The sequence below is a fragment of the Vicia villosa genome, unplaced genomic scaffold (genome assembly GCF_029867415.1).
Source record: "Vicia villosa cultivar HV-30 ecotype Madison, WI unplaced genomic scaffold, Vvil1.0 ctg.000634F_1_1, whole genome shotgun sequence".
NCBI lineage: Eukaryota > Viridiplantae > Streptophyta > Magnoliopsida > Fabales > Fabaceae > Vicia > Vicia villosa.
Window position 1 is genome coordinate 314,383 of NW_026705285.1, and position 17,701 is coordinate 332,083.

Genomic DNA, 17,701 nt, shown 5'->3' on the forward strand with positions numbered 1-17,701 from the left:
GCGCAAGAAGCACTAACTCAGAAGGTTCAGCATGCAACATCAGAACATGGTCTGGAAAGACATCAGAAGATGGTCAAGAAGAAGCAAAACATGGTCTATGGAAGCATCAGAAGAACTTGAGATCAGAAGCAGAAGCACTGAAGTTCTCATGGTATCACGCTCAGAAGCACTTCAAGGTCAGAAGACAAGAAGATGCTCTGCACCAAGCTTTATTGAATCTGAAGATTCAAACGTTGTATCTACAAAAGATCAAATCAGAATCAAGTACAAGATGGCAGGCTACGCTGACTGACAAAAGGAACGTTAGAAGCTATTAACGGCAACGTCAGTAGTCACAGCGAAAGCAAGGCACGAGGTAGTTGACAAAAGAGTGAAACATTAAATGCAATGCTGTACGGAATACGCAAAGCATTAAATGCTCCCAACGGTCATCTTCTCAAACGCCTAGATATAGAAGTTCTGATGAGAAGCTGAATAACAACTCTTGATCCAAAAACGCTGAAACGCTGTTCAAATCAAAAGCTCTCATAACTTCATCTTCAACCTCACTATATTGCTGTTGTAATATTTTAGTGAGATTCAGCCTAAACTTTAAGAGAAATATCACAGTTGTGATTATAGCTTTTAAGAAGCATTGTAATACTCTTAGAATTTGTTTACATTAATTTGTAAAGGAATAGAGTGATCAGGTTGATCAGAATACTCTAGAAAGTCTTAGAGGGTATCTAAGCAGGTTGTTCCTAGAGTGATCAGGTTGTGATCAGAATACTCTAGAAGACTTAGAAGTTGTCTAAGTGGAAAACCATTGTAATCTTGTGTGATTAGTGGATTAAATCCTCAGTTGAGGTAAATCACCTTGTCAAGGGTGGACTGGAGTAGTTTAGTTAACAACGAACCAGGATAAAAATAATTGTGCATGTTGTTTTTATCTTTCAAGTTTTGAAACTCCACTTATTCAAACCCCCCCCCCCCCCCCCCTTTCTAAGTGTTTTTCTACCCTTCACTACACTCTAAGGCCTTGGACTATAATTATAAGCCTTTTCTTTAAATTTTATATATATCATTGTCGCTTTTAAATTTTATTTTGGGTTTGTAATATTTAACTAGGACTTTACTTTTCGTACACCCCAGTTACTTGTAAATCCACTATCCCGAAGCCATGTAATAGCTTAGGTTTAATTCCTGCTTTTACTTTTTGCACATTATAAACTGCTGATAAACTGCTTAGATGTATGCTAATTAGGGTGTGTATGCAAGATTAATCAATCAACCGTTAGATCACTAACTCCAAGACTAAATATCTGAATACAACACACGTGATTGCTACACACACTCACCCTTAGGGTATGCGCCTCTTGGTTGCCTTACGAATAAAGGTCTTGTCCCTCGAATATAGAGGTATCTTAGCAAAACGATGACCCTCGAGTAAAATCATCATAAAATATCATAGTCCCTCGATGTTCCTCAAGGTTGGCTTCGGTAAATGATCTTGTCCCTCGAAAAATGATGATAGTCCCGCTAAAATGCTAAGGTACCTTTATTTGTTGCCCATACGACCTCGATGACCCTTCGATTGTCCCGAACATCCAATTAATAGGACTACCTATCCTAAATGGTAAGGATATCCCTATCCCTTTTCTAGAAGAATAAAAAGCATAGAAAAAGACCAATTTAGGGTAGTGCTCTTAATATGCTTAGCTCGATTAAAAAAACATCTTTTCAAAACTCTTTCAAAGACTAAGGCTACGCATTTACGCTAAAGTCCTTAAGTCTCTTTTCAACTTAAATCAAACAAAACAAACATGAGCTAAGTAAATTAAGATCCCGTAGACAACTACGGATGAAAAGGGTGCTTACACCTTCCCTTTTCATAATCTACCCCCGAGCCCGTTTTCTTACGAAAGGGTCTTTTTTGTTCTTTTTAACCTTCCAAGATATTGGACAAAATAAAAGAGGGTGGCGACTCTTGCTCACAGCAACATTGGTTGCTTACATTTTAAAATCCAGTTCAAACCACCGAGTTACACGCATTTACTTTCTGCACCCTTATAACTGCTATAAACTGTTTAGATGAATGTTTAATAGGATTGTATGGCAAGATAATAATTGAACTTAGCCCACTAACTTCAAGATTAAAATAACTGAAAATAACACACTCTTTTTACTTGTTCATACACTCACCTTTAGGGTAACCCTCTCTTCGTTGCCTTTCGATATAATGGTCATGTCCCTCGAACGTGGGGGTACCTTTAGCAAGTTGCCTACGATTCAAAATCATCATGTCCCTTCGATAAAAAGATCATAAGTCCCTCGATGACCCTTCGATGTTGCCTAAAGTAATATGATCTTGTCCCTCAGGTTGCTTTCGTTAAATGATGATAATCCCTTCGAACGCTAAGGTATCCCTACAATGTTGCCTTCAATGACCGTGTGATGACCCTTCGATGTCTCTTAATATCCAATAGATAGAACTACCTACCCACTAATGGTATGGATAGTAATATCACCCAGGAAATGTCATAAGTACAAGAAGGACCTTACAAATTAGGGGTAGGTAACTCCTAATTGCTTTCTTAATTCAAAAACTTCAAATGCTTTTCACACCTTGTTTCTTTAAAAAAAACATATTTCAAGACAAGTACTTTGTATATATTCGAATGATGAATCATTACAAAGTAAAGTTATTTACAAACTGTTTTTCTAAACACACATTACACTTTCAAACATTTCAAACAAACAAGTGAACTAAGCAATTAAGAGCCCATGGATAACCATGGATACAAAGGGTGCTAACACCTTCCCTTTTCATAACCTACCCCCCAAACTCAAAACCTTTAAAAAAGTTCTTTCCTGTTCTTTTATCCTTTCCTAAATTGGATAAAATAAAAGTCGGTGGCGACTCTTGCACACTGCAACATTTGTTTGCAAAATATCAAAACAAAAGTCATTTCTCCCACCGTATTACACTAGCACATAGAGATTCTTGATTATTTCTGAGAAATGATCTGGTTCTAATGGGGTCATCTTTCTTTCCGAGTATAACATCTTCTGGATGTGCTGAGGTGAGTCTAGAAGATCTTTTCTGTGAGGTTTCTTCAAAAATTCTCAAGTTCTCCATAGATGATTTAATTTGAGGATCTTTTGAATTGTCTTTTTCTTCTGAGTTTTCAGAGTTTGTAAGTTGAATTTTCATACATCAAAATTTTCAGCTTGCTTTGGCTTTTAATGGCCAAGCTTATCATCAAATCTGACATTGATTGATTCTTCAACGATCAGAGTTTCTGTATTGTATACTCTATAACTTTTTGAACATTTAGAGTATCCAAGCAGAAAGCACGTTTCCAATAGTTCCAGAACCAATAATTTTTCCTTTTTGATTTCCTCCAAATCTAACGTCTCCGCCAGATTTAAGCTTCAGACTTTGGAACATAGACTTTCTTCTCGTCATGTGCCGCGAGCATCCAGAGTCCAGGTACCATGACTGGTGTTTCAACTGTGCTGCTAAGGATATTTGCAAAATATATTATTTTCTCCTTAGGTACCCATATCTTTTTGGGTCCTTTGGTGTTAGTGTGCCTTAAGTTGTGTTTGAATATAGGTCTAGCATGAAATTTTTCAGAATAAGAAGTGTATTTAATGTCATGTGTGTGACCAAATTAAAATTGGGTGTGTAAAGGTTTATATTTAATAACCATATCATCAACAGGTTTAGTTTTATATGGTTATTTCCCTTTGGGTGTTTGTAGCAACCTGCCCTAAAAAATTAAGAATTTTAGAGTCGCCACCTATTCTACCAGGGCGAATAGGAAACCCTACGCAGTATGAAGATTCAGGGTAAGATTATTATAATCAGGTCGAGGGAAGGTGTTAGGCACCCTCAACCCTTTCCTAAGGTTTGCATCTTAAAGTAAAGGTTTGTGGTTAAACATAAAGAAAGGTGACAGAAAGTTAATTAGGGTAAATGACAAGATTTAAACCTAATTAGAATTTTGAGGAAGGGGACTCGCCTTGTTACCAAGTGCCTACGTATCTCCTTATGGAGAATCAGAGTCAACGTAGTTCGGGCACAGGGTTGTACGCCTTTGAATTTGATATGATATGGTTTGAAGGCTTTTTGAATTGGCTTATCGTAGTTTTGAATTTGTGATTTGAAAGGCATTTTGAGTTGCCTGATCGAAGTGATAAAAATCCGTAGTTTGAATGAGTGTTTTAAGATTCGGGCGTACAACCCTGGTTTGATGTGTTTTCGTTAGGTGCAATGATCAATAGATTTGATCATTATAATTAACGAATTACATAGTGTATTGCTGGCCATTCTGACCGATAGATTCAGTCGTCACGAGCAGCAAATAAAGTATATTTTAATTTTGTATAATTTAAATGATGAGTTTATCATTATCTCTCATAACCAATAGATTCGGCTATTACATGATAACGAATTTCATTATTTGTGTTTTATTATTTTATCTCTCGTCAATGCGACCAATAGGTTTAGTCGGATCGAGGAGAGAATTAGCCAAGAATTAGTTAAATTAGCATTAGTAAATAAATTAATTAGACAAAATTTATTTCTCGCCAATGCGACTAATAGATATAGTTGGATCGAGGAGAAAATTGATTAAGGATTTGTCTTTGCCAAATGGGCCGTGGGATTGGGCAAACCCTAATGCATTGATAACCTTTCTAGGGTTTTTTGTGATTTAATAGTTAAAACTAATTAAATAAATTAAATCGATATAATCGAAATAATCGGGAAAAATCCTAACCCTAGTCATGAGCCTAATCCTAATTTATCTAATCCTAATTATATTAATTAAACTAAACAATATTACTTAACATATAATCTAAATTAAATAATAATGGGTAAATAATAAAAATATAAAGATAAAACCTAGATTTATTCCTGTGTGGCAGTTCTGTAGATCTATAGTATGCACCTCTTTTTCAGAAGCGTTGGATCTGAGCTGAGGGAGATCCTATGGTTCATACCTGAGGTGCACCGTAGGCCTTATGAAGGCGTTATGAGCTGGATCAAGAACATGTTTATTCATAAAAATGTATATTGGAACCTGGGGATCGAACCCAGGCCCCTGGGGTCCCAATCTTTTACTCCTTGCCAGCTATGCTACGTTTTCCAGTTATTCAATAAACAACACAAAAAGTATATAATAAAGAAAATGTTCAAGTGGAGAATTCAAACCAACAGTCGCCTGGGCCCACCACCAACGCGTATATCCAATGAGAGACGGAGAGAGTGTCCTTGAAGTTTGACCAGCCAACACATCTCTGCCACGCATGGAGAGAGAACGAATATTGGCTGACTGGCCAATAAGGGAAGGTCAAAGGGCCACGCGTGCATCCACAACCCTTGGGCCACCAGACCGGCGCGGTTCCGGTCATCTTCTCCGGTGAGGAGAATCTTCACCACCTGCGAAAACGATCGAAACGAACAGCAAAACAAACCAGATTCACTAATTGGGAGGTGTTGCACCCCAAAATTTGCCCACTTTATTTTGCTTCTAATCGGCTTATGCATCTCATAATTTCATTCGTTAGGTCATCTAACACATCATGCATCATTAATCAATAAGTTTGGCTTGGGATCAAAAATCTTAGAAATTGGGGTTTCTACTTCACTCAAGCTGGATTCATCTGGGACCAATAGTTTAACTTATGATCATCGGGGATTTCTATCTCATCATTGTGCAAAGCTATTTTACATCAAAGGAGTTTTCACTTTAATTTTCTTCATTGTTCAAAAGGAGTTTGCCTAAGTTGTTTGAATCACAATGCATTAATAGTGGATCTGGATTTTCCCTTGGCTTCAATATCTAAACTAATGGATTCCTAGACATTAATTATCTATGTTGCTTTGGACTATGTAAATCACCTATTTGGTTCTCATGCAAGGCTTTGATACGAACATGGTAATCGGTGTCTTATCTTACGGTGAACACGCAAGTTGCAAGAATTAAAGAATGGTTTGAGATTTGAATCTAAAGCTTAGAGAGAAGGCAGACTTTGAAGTGTTACAAATAAGAGGGGAATTCACTTCGAACTCAAGTTCCAAAAACTCATGACAGTTCAAGAATCATTCACAAGTAAATGTTACAAAAAAGAAGTATATCACGAAATGGAGTACAAAAATTACATAGAAAATTACAACAATAAAAATACAGTCAACCCTTTGATATTTTTTTTACAAGTTGACTCTCCTAGACCTATTACATTTCAAAGTCTTCCCCACTTTCTTTCTCCATGATCAAGGTTCTAAGTCCCCAATCTTTCTTCATTTTTAGGATCAACGTGATCTTCTTGTCTTGAAAACCCAAGGTGCTATCATGCCCCTTATTTTATTAGTCAAATAGCCTCCTTCTTCAAACCACCAAACCTGTTACAAAGCATTCCAAAAATTCAGCATAACAAAATAAAACAGTCTACAAAACCAGTCTGCACTTCACAAAAAGTCTACATACAACAAACCAGTTCAGCACCAGTTACTTTCACTAAAGGAATCTCTACTCAATAAAAACGCAGCAGACTCGCACTGACCAATACTACCTACAACAAGTCATACGAGGCTGCTATTCAAAAAGGGAAAGAGATATCATATATAACCACCCCAACCTTTTACAATCTTGTAACTAACAGAATTCAAGAGGAAAAACCAACAGAAACAGAATCTATAACTATCTTGAACCACCCTCTAACAATCAGCTCCTAACTAACACTTCATAACAGTTTCTATCCCTAACTGCCTTCCAACTTCTCATAACCAACTTTCTAACCTTCATATAACAGAATAACCACCTACTGATAACCTCCAACAGAATTCAGTTACTACATAACTAACTCTAACCGATTTCACTAACTAGTCCTAACAACCTAGTACAGAAGCATAACAGAATCAGTTATTAGTCTCTAACCACCTAATTTCTACAACTTATTCCTAACTGTTTGTGTAACTAACAGATTGGTAACTGAAATTCTAACAGAAAATTGAGTAGCCAACTAACCTGGGAACTTCTATAAATTAGAATCACCATCATCCACAAAGTTTCTTCACCATTTTTTTGACTTTCTTCATATTCACCCATCATCTTTCACACTGCACATTCACCGATCACCAGCTCCACAACCCCTTCTTCATTCACCACTTCTTCAGACTCTCATTGACCATTCATTCATCATCATCTTCAAACTCCTCTGAACCTCTCATTGTTCTTCAATCTGCATCATCTTCACACTCTCAAAAAAAATATTCTCCTTCACTTCATCTTGTTTCTCTGCAATTGCTACACAAAAGCTCAGAAAAAGCCTCGCAGAAAACCTCTCCGCCATTCACACACACTTCATCCACCACTTCCACTCTCCACCACCTTCATCTTCTCCAAGCTTCAATTCACAGAAAATCACCAATCTTCATGTGCGACAAACCGTTCATAATCTTCATCTTTCTCTCTTCACGAATTCAGAACCTCATTCTCCATCGGAAACTTCATCAATCATAATCTCCTTCGTCAACCTCATACGACAAGGATCATCGCTTCAAACTTACCTTCTCTGCAATCAACCAACAACGGCGTTGTTACGAGTAACAACTTAGAAGAAAGACGAAGAAGAAGTATAACACGAAGGTTACAAAATACCTGAAGGTCTCAAAGCACATCTTCTGGACTTGGCATCGGCGCCGACGAACACCAAAACACAAAGGAAGAGATGAAGAAACTGGAAGGAAGAACCTGAGTTTTCGAGTCATTTCGTGGATATTCTTTTAGCATCTTCACCAGATTCAAAGAATTTTTGGACAAATTCCGCCGGAACTGAATCGAGAAAGAGATCGAAAGAATCTGAGACGAGAGGTTGTTGAATCGAGAGAGGGATTAACGGGGACCGACTGAAGAAAGAATCAAATCGGGAGAGACGACGGAGATGAGCCGTGGTTTCCTCGCTCTGGTCCACGGTGGCGTTCGAGGGTTTTGATCGGAGATGAAGGGGAGAGTATGCTCCGCCGTTGTTGCGTTCACGAGAAAGAAGAAGGAAAGCTGAAAGGTCACAATCTAAACCCTATTTCTTCTTCTTTTTGTTTATTTAATTTAATTTTTTTTATTATTAGTGTTTAGTTTGAATAAAAAAAATCTGATTGTATCAATATGCTTGGGCCACCGAATTGCTTCCACACCCCTTAGCCCAATGCACATCTTTCATCTTTCATTTTTGTGCTGAATGATTGAACAAAAAAAACCTCTTGGGCCAACTCTGTGCCAGGCCTGACGAATTACCCTTCATACCACCCTTTCACATATTAACCCCCCCTGACTCTATTAAATTTTGTTAGATTTAGGTAATAGTTGACATAAAAAAATGCGATAAAAAATATTAGTTTTAGGATTAATAGATTTTTAGTATATTTTAGGCTTGAATTAGAATTCCCTTAACCCAAAAACTCACAAAAATAGTAGATTTTAGGTTAATTTTGACATTAATCCTTTCAATTCTCCTTCATAAAAAGCTCATAAAAATAGTAGTTAGTTTAGTTTAATTTTGACATAATTGATAGAACTTCCTTCATAAAAACCATATAAAAAAATAGTAGTATTTTTTAGGTTAATTTCGTACCAATGCTTGAATATTTTCTTTTGTACAATTTCCATGCTATTTTTTGTATGATTGTGATGTGATTTTGTTACTTGTTTTTGGCCATATTTTTGGCCTATTTTGTTAATACCATTGTAATGCTTCTTTTAGAAATTAGTCACCATATTAACATTAGGCTTAGATTAGAATAACTTAGATTAGAGAATAGGTTAGTTCCCTTTTGTTCATTCTTTTTTCTTTTCAACTTTAAAACATTAATAAATAAAGATGTGAATCACATTAAGAAAGTTATAGAGAAATGAGTGGGATTCATTCCCTAATCTGTTTCTCAATCACTTAGTGGCATAGAAATGAGTGGGATTCATTCCCTAATCTGTTTCTCGGTCGCTACTTAATGGGAGAGAAATGAGTGGGATTCATTCCCTAATCTGTTTCTCGAACATTAATTAATGGGATAGAAATGAGTGGGATTCATTCCCTAATCTGTTTCTTGAACATTATATAATGGGATAGAAGTGAGTGGGATTCATTCCCTAATCTGCTTCTCGATCATTATACATTTTTATGTGATTCGAATCGCAAAGTAAATTCCCTTAAAAAATACCCAACCAAAAACATTCAAAACACTTAATAAAGGCTCGAATTAAAACAAAGTGACGAAGTGGTGCGAAACCTTGTATTGGGTTTTGTTCATCATGTAGTTACATAAAAAACACAAACCCAAGTTCATTCTTTTGCCTTGTTAGGCGCTTAAGAGCATGTTGAGTCCATTCCAAACTAGGCGTATAAGTCTCCAAAGGTCGAGCATCGTGGATTGTGACCTTAACCTCTGTTCAACTAAAAAACACAAAACAAATGGAAACTATGGAGCCGAACTACGGTCGTTCTGATTCCTGAAAAGGATACGTAGGCATTGGGTCGCGGGGCCTAAGCGAACACACTTGTAAATAATTCCTTCTTTTCCCCGTGTTTCTTTTTCATTCATTTGCATTTAGGTTTTAGACATTAGACACCCTTTAGATAGAAACAAACATAGGTGGATACCATCGAGTACGATGGGCGTGAGGGGTGCTAACACCTTCCCCTTGCGTAACCGACTCCCGTGCCCTATTCTCTGGTCGAAAGACCTTTGTTCTTGTTTCGAATTAGGTTTCCTGGTATTCCTTTCCCTTATGGGATAAATATATTAGTGGCGACTCTGATTCCATTTTTCGCGGGGTAGCGACAGCTGGCGACTCCACTGGGGATGTTGCTAGACCTGTTGCTGGTCCATCCTTAGTGAGTCGATCCTAGCCTGCGTTTGTTTGTTTATTTACTGGGTGTTTATTTGTTTTTATGTCTATACCTTGTATATATGTTTACATGTTTACTTTTCTGCTTGCATATCATGTTTATTTCTGTTTGCACATCATGCATATGGATTATATTCTGTGTTCCTTGGGGTCTTCTGTTCTGTTTTGCAGGTTGGGTGGGTTGTTCTATGAGGTAAAAGGCCCAATACCCAGGCCAGAGTTAACACATAGGATACCTAGGATAGAGTGGATAGTCATGACGCCAACAGAATGTCAGGTTCTGTTGATTGCGATCATGAGACCCACGACCAGTTGAGACTCGAATGGGATACCGTTGTTGGCATGTATTTGCAACAATGATGGTGTTTCAGGAGAGTTGTTAACGCTGGAGACCTTTTGACCTACCTTGACCTAGATTCACCTGTGAGTGGGGTGGGATATACATGACAGGTACCGTTGGTGACTATTTTATTCTGTTGGTGACTATTGGTTCTTCTGGTATTCAAAAAGGTGTCGGACCTTTGATCTCATGACATTTGACCTACCGAGGCTTTACATCAGTTATTCAGAGGATTGTACAGTGGTTACTCGGATTATATGGACCTTGATCCCATGCTTTTGCATTGCATAACATCATTACTTTATCCACTTCATTTGTGGGGGATTCTAAAGTCTATTTCCAAAAAAGGAGGAAATAAAAAAAAAGTAGAAAAGATGGAAAAGAGAAAAAGAAAAGATATTATATGCAAAAAAAAAAAAAGAAAGAATAAAAGAGAAGCAAAAGTTGATGAAAAGACTTTAGGATCCCTTAGAAACGAAACATGCATTCATACTATCATGCATTTCATAGTTCTCTCAGAAGCTTATGGGGGCCCTTTCTACTCAAGTTCTGGTTTCAGCAACAATGCAAAGGACTTCTTACCACTACGTGCTTGAAAGTTAAAAACGGAACAACTCCGTGAGTACTTGAATGAGATGAGGACAGGAATGGGGATTAACCTGAATCAGTGTATGGAAATTATTCAAGAGTTTTCTCTTAGACTAGGAAGAATTGAGACAGGTTCCTTAGAGGCCAAATGCGAATGTTAATCTCACCCCATGAGAAGGTCTTATGAATAAAAATTGTTTAATGTTGAGATTCCTATTCTTGGTAAGGAGAGTTCACATCATTGAAGTCTTCAAGTTTCCGAGTACTGAAAATAACAAAAAGGTTTCACCTCTTGGAGGAAAGTTTGGAAGCCATAAAAAGTCGTGACTCCGCTGATTTAGATATTGTTGGTTTGTGCCTAGCGCCTGATGTCAAAAAAAAATGCAAGGGTGACTTACTCTCACGCCAAATGGTTCGGATATTGAAGCCAAAGTGGTAATCATCTCTTGTACATATGTGGAAGTTGCTTGGGGCTCCCGACCGAGGGATAAGCAAGACGTATTCTGGTCTTGAGCACTGCACCATTTGCATTGCTCGAATCCCTTAAAGCACTACAAATTCTTATGACTTCGTCAGAATATGTTGCCATGTGATAATCAAGAGTGTTTTGTAGAGGCATTTCTCATTTTCAAGCTTTTGCTTCATGTCATGTGTCATCTCTTCCCGGAATTTTCTTCTCAGTGGCCTTTGGTCGTCAATAAAGAAAGAAAGAATATGAGAAATGAACCGATGTAATTTCAATACCTTGTGCTCAGTTATATCCCTGACTGTTGGCATTTTAGTTGGTGTTTTGGGTCTTCCTCACCACAGATGGTTCTCTTGAGTTCGATGATAATGCAATATTCTTTAGGTCATGATGGTGATTACCGTTCTAGCATCTATATTTGGGGCTCCCGACCGAGGGATAAGCAAGACATTGTCTATCTTGAGTATTGCATCATTTGCATTGCTCGAATCCCTAAAGTAAGGCAAATTGCACCACTCTTGTACGCCTTTGTTGGAATTTTCTTCTGGGAAGTAATCTAAAATGTGTGGAAGGAACATATGATAATGCTAAGTGGCTACCATGCTAGGGCACCTAGCCATTCAACTGAAGGTAGTAGGACATTCAAAGGCAGAATTCAAGTCCTCGCTGATTTTAGAACAACCACATTCACTCCAAGGGGTTTGTGCTTATACTGAAGTCTCAATGGGGTATCAAAACTGCAAAAGAGCATTCAAGAGCAATAAGTCCATACGGAGTCAAGTCTCCTCAACAAGGGCATTCCTTTAGTCTTTATTGCATTCTCATTGGTAACATTCCATTGTTTGTTTAAGCATTGCTAGCATGTAAAAACTTGTTAATTTTCGAATGAAAATCATAATACATTGTTTATGTTTGTCTTGAAGTAATCCATTCGTTTTCACTCAAAAAAAAAAAAGTTTTGGCATTACGATACCAACTTTACTAATATCTTGCTTAGGCAACGAGCGGAGGGAGAATGATGAAAAAAAATGCAAAATCCCTAATCATGTGTTTTTGAATAAAACCCTGCTGATGATGTACAGGCATTGTTTCAAATCCACAAACACCGGAGATATAAGGGAGATAGACCCTCGTTAAACCCCTTTGAGCCTTGAAGTAGGAGTTTCCTTTCTGATCAGAAAAAACCTTTAATTTTAACCCTGGGGCAGGGTAGTGTTCATTTAACTTGATCAAGTGTTCAAAACTCACAAATAATATGCATCTAAGGATACAACAATGGTTATCCTTCAAAAGGATGAGGAAAGTCAAGACCGTGATGGTTATCCTTCACCTACCAAGAGGACAAAAGATGACGATACCACAATGGTAATCCTTCGTCAATCATGGAATGAGGCAGTCACAATCACTTCCAACGAATCAAAGACAATGCGAGGTCACACGACTTGTTAAAAAAAAAAAAGAGCAAAAAAATGGCAAAAAAAATGAAAAGAAAAAAAAATGATATCAATAAAAAGAAAAATGATGGTAAAAGTAAAGCGAGAACAAAGTCGTGTGATAACGAATCAAAAGAACAAAAGGTGAGCGACTGCCATGTCCGAAAAACCTCATTGATTCCTCAACCGTTTCAAAAAATTCCTTGTGAGGGATGAACACTCATGTTGAGCTAATTGAACTTAGGAGTGGAGATTATCACGAAGGGGGTGGGCACCAAATAATTTCGAGCCTAAAAATCCTTTGTTTCTGAAAACCATGAACCAGGCCAAGTTACAACCCTTAAAAGTCCTAATTGAAGTAGGGTTTATTTCGAAGACGCACTCCCATGAGATAGTGTTTACTGACTCCCAATGAAGCGTAACACATATATGTTGGTATCGTATGCTCGCTTTATCTTTCATTCACAAGAGGTTGCAACCTCATTGCATAAAAAGTTTTTTAAACTTCAAGACTAGCATAGGCTTTGCATTAGACTTATCATTCTTAGAATTAACATTCTTTTGCATACAAAGCATTTGCTTAAACATCAAGGAAATTTCCATGATGAGAATCCATGAGGAGCTTGACCATGTCAAAGTAAAAGAGACTTGAGAACTCCGTAGAGCAAGAAGCTAATCATTTCAGAGGCGTGATATCAAGGGGCATGTTGCCTGAAGACTTCATTGAGCATAGACAATTGGTACTTCTGTTGATTGGTTACCCTGAGGAGAAAAGTTTGAATACTCTGCTGAGTCTGAACAGTTTGATATCCAAGTGATTGACTATCCTGAAAGAGGAAATCCGAAAGCTCCATTGAGCATGATAAATTTGCTTTCACAGTTTGTTTGACTTTAAAGGGAGTAAATTTGCGGATTCTAGAAAGAGGTACATAATCAGGGGCAATCAAATCGAGGTGCGATCTCTCAAATCCATTTAATATGGGGCAATCCAGTCGAGGAATCTCTCTCAAAATTCAGTCAACCTGGGGCACAATCTTTAAGGAACCGTCATTTCACTTGTAAAGTGCAGTTGACAATCACGAAGTTGATAAGTATCATAATGCTTTTCCCCAACAAGTTACTCTCTCCCCAAGCATAGGAGTTTATTTCTCCGGAGAGTCAGTTCTATTCCACAAGCATAGGAGTTTATTTCTCCTAGGAGTGTTCCAATTCTCCCAACCGTGGTTCCTTATCTGGATTTCTAATCCCCACCATGGTGAATTGAGGGAATCTCCTCAAGCTGAAAATTCTCCAAGCAATGGCACATGGTGAGAAGTCAGAAATTACTCTTCAAGTCAACAAAGAAGTATATCTTGCAAGTTAAAGTCCAATGTCTATTGGCACCCCCACAGAGTTCATAACACTAAGGGGATTCTCCCTTGTGTTTACCTCTCCCGAGGTCAAAGATGAAAGTCGATTAAAAAGATAATGGAATATTCCCTGAAGGGACCCCAATGATTTTGCTTCTCTATCACACTAATGCCTTTATTTGGCGTTTTGCATATAGTTTCATTGCATTCACATCGCATCTATAAAAATGCGTAGCATTTCCATGAATATGGAACCTTACGCCATGGAAAAATTCAAACATGCATCAATGCATAAGCCAAGTTTGTGCGTGCTCCAAAGGCACAAAGTAATATATCCCCAGAAGAAGTCTCATTTTCTCTCTCTAGTGTGGATTGAATACAAAGTCCTTCTCCTTCAAGATCATTGTCTCTATGGTTATTCCCCATTTGTCAGGTTCAATCGTTTGGATGATCCATACTTGGTGTGTGGCAATTCGAATGATTGTCACTCTTGCAGAATTACACCCCGCCTTTCGGCCTGTGGGATCCATGTAGTTCTTATGCTTCGCGAGCATCAATGTTTCCTTGCAAACCCAGTGTTTAATAACATCCCCGATAAAGTCTAGTCATTTCTGGTCTTCTTCGGTCAAGTCCAATGATTATTGGCATCCCTTTCAAGTCCCATGATTATGGGCATCCTTCGGTCAGGTCTAGTATTGATTAGTCCTCCCCGTTTAAGTCCGGTGGTTATCGGCATACCCCTTCAGATCCAGTGGGTTTTCCAACCCTCGTGTTGAGAATCCTTTGCTTTCCGACCTTCGAGTCGTCAGTTTTCCAACCCTCGTGTTGCGAATCCTTTGCTTTCCGACCTCGAGTCGTCAGTTTTCCAACCCTCGTGTTGCGAATCCTTTGCTTTCCGACCTCGAGTCGTCAGTTTTCCAACCCTCGTGTTGCGAATCCTTTGCTTCCCGACCTTCGAGTCCTCAGTTTTCCAACCCTTGTGTTGTGAATTCTTTGCTTTTCGACCTTCGAGTCATCAGTTTTCCAACCCTCGTGTTGTGAATCCGTTATTTTCCGACCCTCGAGTCATCGATTTTCCAACCCTCGCGTTGTCCGACCTTCGAGTCGTCAGTTTTCCAACCCTCGTGTTGTGAATTCTTTGCTTTCCGACCCTCGAGTCCTCAGTTTTCCAACCCTCGTGTTGTGAATTCTTTGCTTTTCGACCTTCGAGTCATCAGTTTTCCAACCCTCGTGTTGTGAATCCTTTATTTTCCGACCCTCGAGTCATCGATTTTCCAACCCTCGCGTTGTCCGACCTTCGAGTCGTCAGTTTTCCAACCCTCGTGTTGTGAATCCTTGGCTTTCCGACCCTCGAGTCATCAGTTTTTAACCCTCGTGTTGTGAGTCCTTTGCTTTCCGACCGTAGAGTCGTTAGTTCCCGACTTACGAGTCATAAGTGTCCCAACCCTCGAGTTGTGGACGTTTGTCATACACTCCCCCTAAAGGGCCCTGGCAAACCAATCTCTTGCACTTGCCTGTTGCAAATAGGCATCACCAATTCTTTCCTTCGAGGAAATCCTACGGGAATATCATACAATCGCTTGCTAAAGCTTGTTAAGCGGAGGCGTCCAAAAGAAAAAGAAATAATACAATCATCTGTCACCTGGAGCGCAAATTTTCTGGTACTTTGGTATTTAATCTTCTTCTACCTTGAATGTTCGAAAGGCTAACGCCAATCTCACCATCAGGTTTAAGATGATTAAATAGGGGCAGCTGTTGCACCCCAAAATTTGCCCACTTTATTTTGCTTCTAATCGGCTTATGCATCTCATAATTTCATTCGTTAGGTCATCTAACACATCATGCATCATTAATCAATAAGTTTGGCTTGGGATCAAAAATCTTAGAAATTGGGGTTTCTACTTCACTCAAGCTGGATTCATCTGGGACCAATAGTTTAACTTATGATCATCGGGGATTTCTATCTCATCATTGTGCAAAGCTATTTTACATCAAAGGAGTTTTCACTTTAATTTTCTTCATTGTTCAAAAGGAGTTTGCCTAAGTTGTTTGAATCACAATGCATTAATAGTGGATCTGGATTTTCCCTTGGCTTCAATATCTAAACTAATGGATTCCTAGACATTAATTATCTATGTTGCTTTGGACTATGTAAATCACCTATTTGGTTCTCATGCAAGGCTTTGATACGAACATGGTAATCGGTGTCTTATCTTACGGTGAACACGCAAGTTGCAAGAATTAAAGAATGGTTTGAGATTTGAATCTAAAGCTTAGAGAGAAGGCAGACTTTGAAGTGTTACAAATAAGAGGGGAATTCACTTCGAACTCAAGTTCCAAAAACTCATGACAGTTCAAGAATCATTCACAAGTAAATGTTACAAAAAAGAAGTATATCACGAAATGGAGTACAAAAATTACATAGAAAATTACAACAATAAAAATACAGTCAACCCTTTGATTTTTTTTTACAAGTTGACTCTCCTAGACCTATTACATTTCAAAGTCTTCCCCACTTTCTTTCTCCATGATCAAGGTTCTAAGTCCCCAATCTTTCTTCATTTTTAGGATCAACGTGATCTTCTTGTTTTGAAAACCCAAGGTGCTATCATGCCCCTTATTTTATTAGTCAAATAGCCTCCTTCTTCAAACCACCAAACCTGTTACAAAGCATTCCAAAAATTCAGCATAACAAAATAAAACAGTCTACAAAACCAGTCTGCACTTCACAAAAAGTCTACATACAACAAACCAGTTCAGCACCAGTTACTTTCACTAAAGGAATCTCTACTCAATAAAAACGCAGCAGACTCGCACTGACCAATACTACCTACAACAAGTCATACGAGGCTGCTATTCAAAAAGGGAAAGAGATATCATATATAACCACCCCAACCTTTTACAATCTTGTAACTAACAGAATTCAAGAGGAAAAACCAACAGAAACAGAATCTATAACTATCTTGAACCACCCTCTAACAATCAGCTCCTAACTAACACTTCATAACAGTTTCTATCCCTAACTGCCTTCCAACTTCTCATAACCAACTTTCTAACCTTCATATAACAGAATAACCACCTACTGATAACCTCCAACAGAATTCAGTTACTACATAACTAACTCTAACCGATTTCACTAACTAGTCCTAACAACCTAGTACAGAAGCATAACAGAATCAGTTATTAGTCTCTAACCACCTAATTTCTACAACTTATTCCTAACTGTTTGTGTAACTAACAGATTGGTAACTGAAATTCTAACAGAAAATTGAGTAGCCAACTAACCTGGGAACTTCTATAAATTAGAATCACCATCATCCACAAAGTTTCTTCACCATTTTTTTGACTTTCTTCATATTCACCCATCATCTTTCACACTGCACATTCACCGATCACCAGCTCCACAACCCCTTCTTCATTCACCACTTCTTCAGACTCTCATTGACCATTCATTCATCATCATCTTCAAACTCCTCTGAACCTCTCATTGTTCTTCAATCTGCATCATCTTCACACTCTCAAAAAAAATATTCTCCTTCACTTCATCTTGTTTCTCTGCAATTGCTACACAAAAGCTCAGAAAAAGCCTCGCAGAAAACCTCTCCGCCATTCACACACACTTCATCCACCACTTC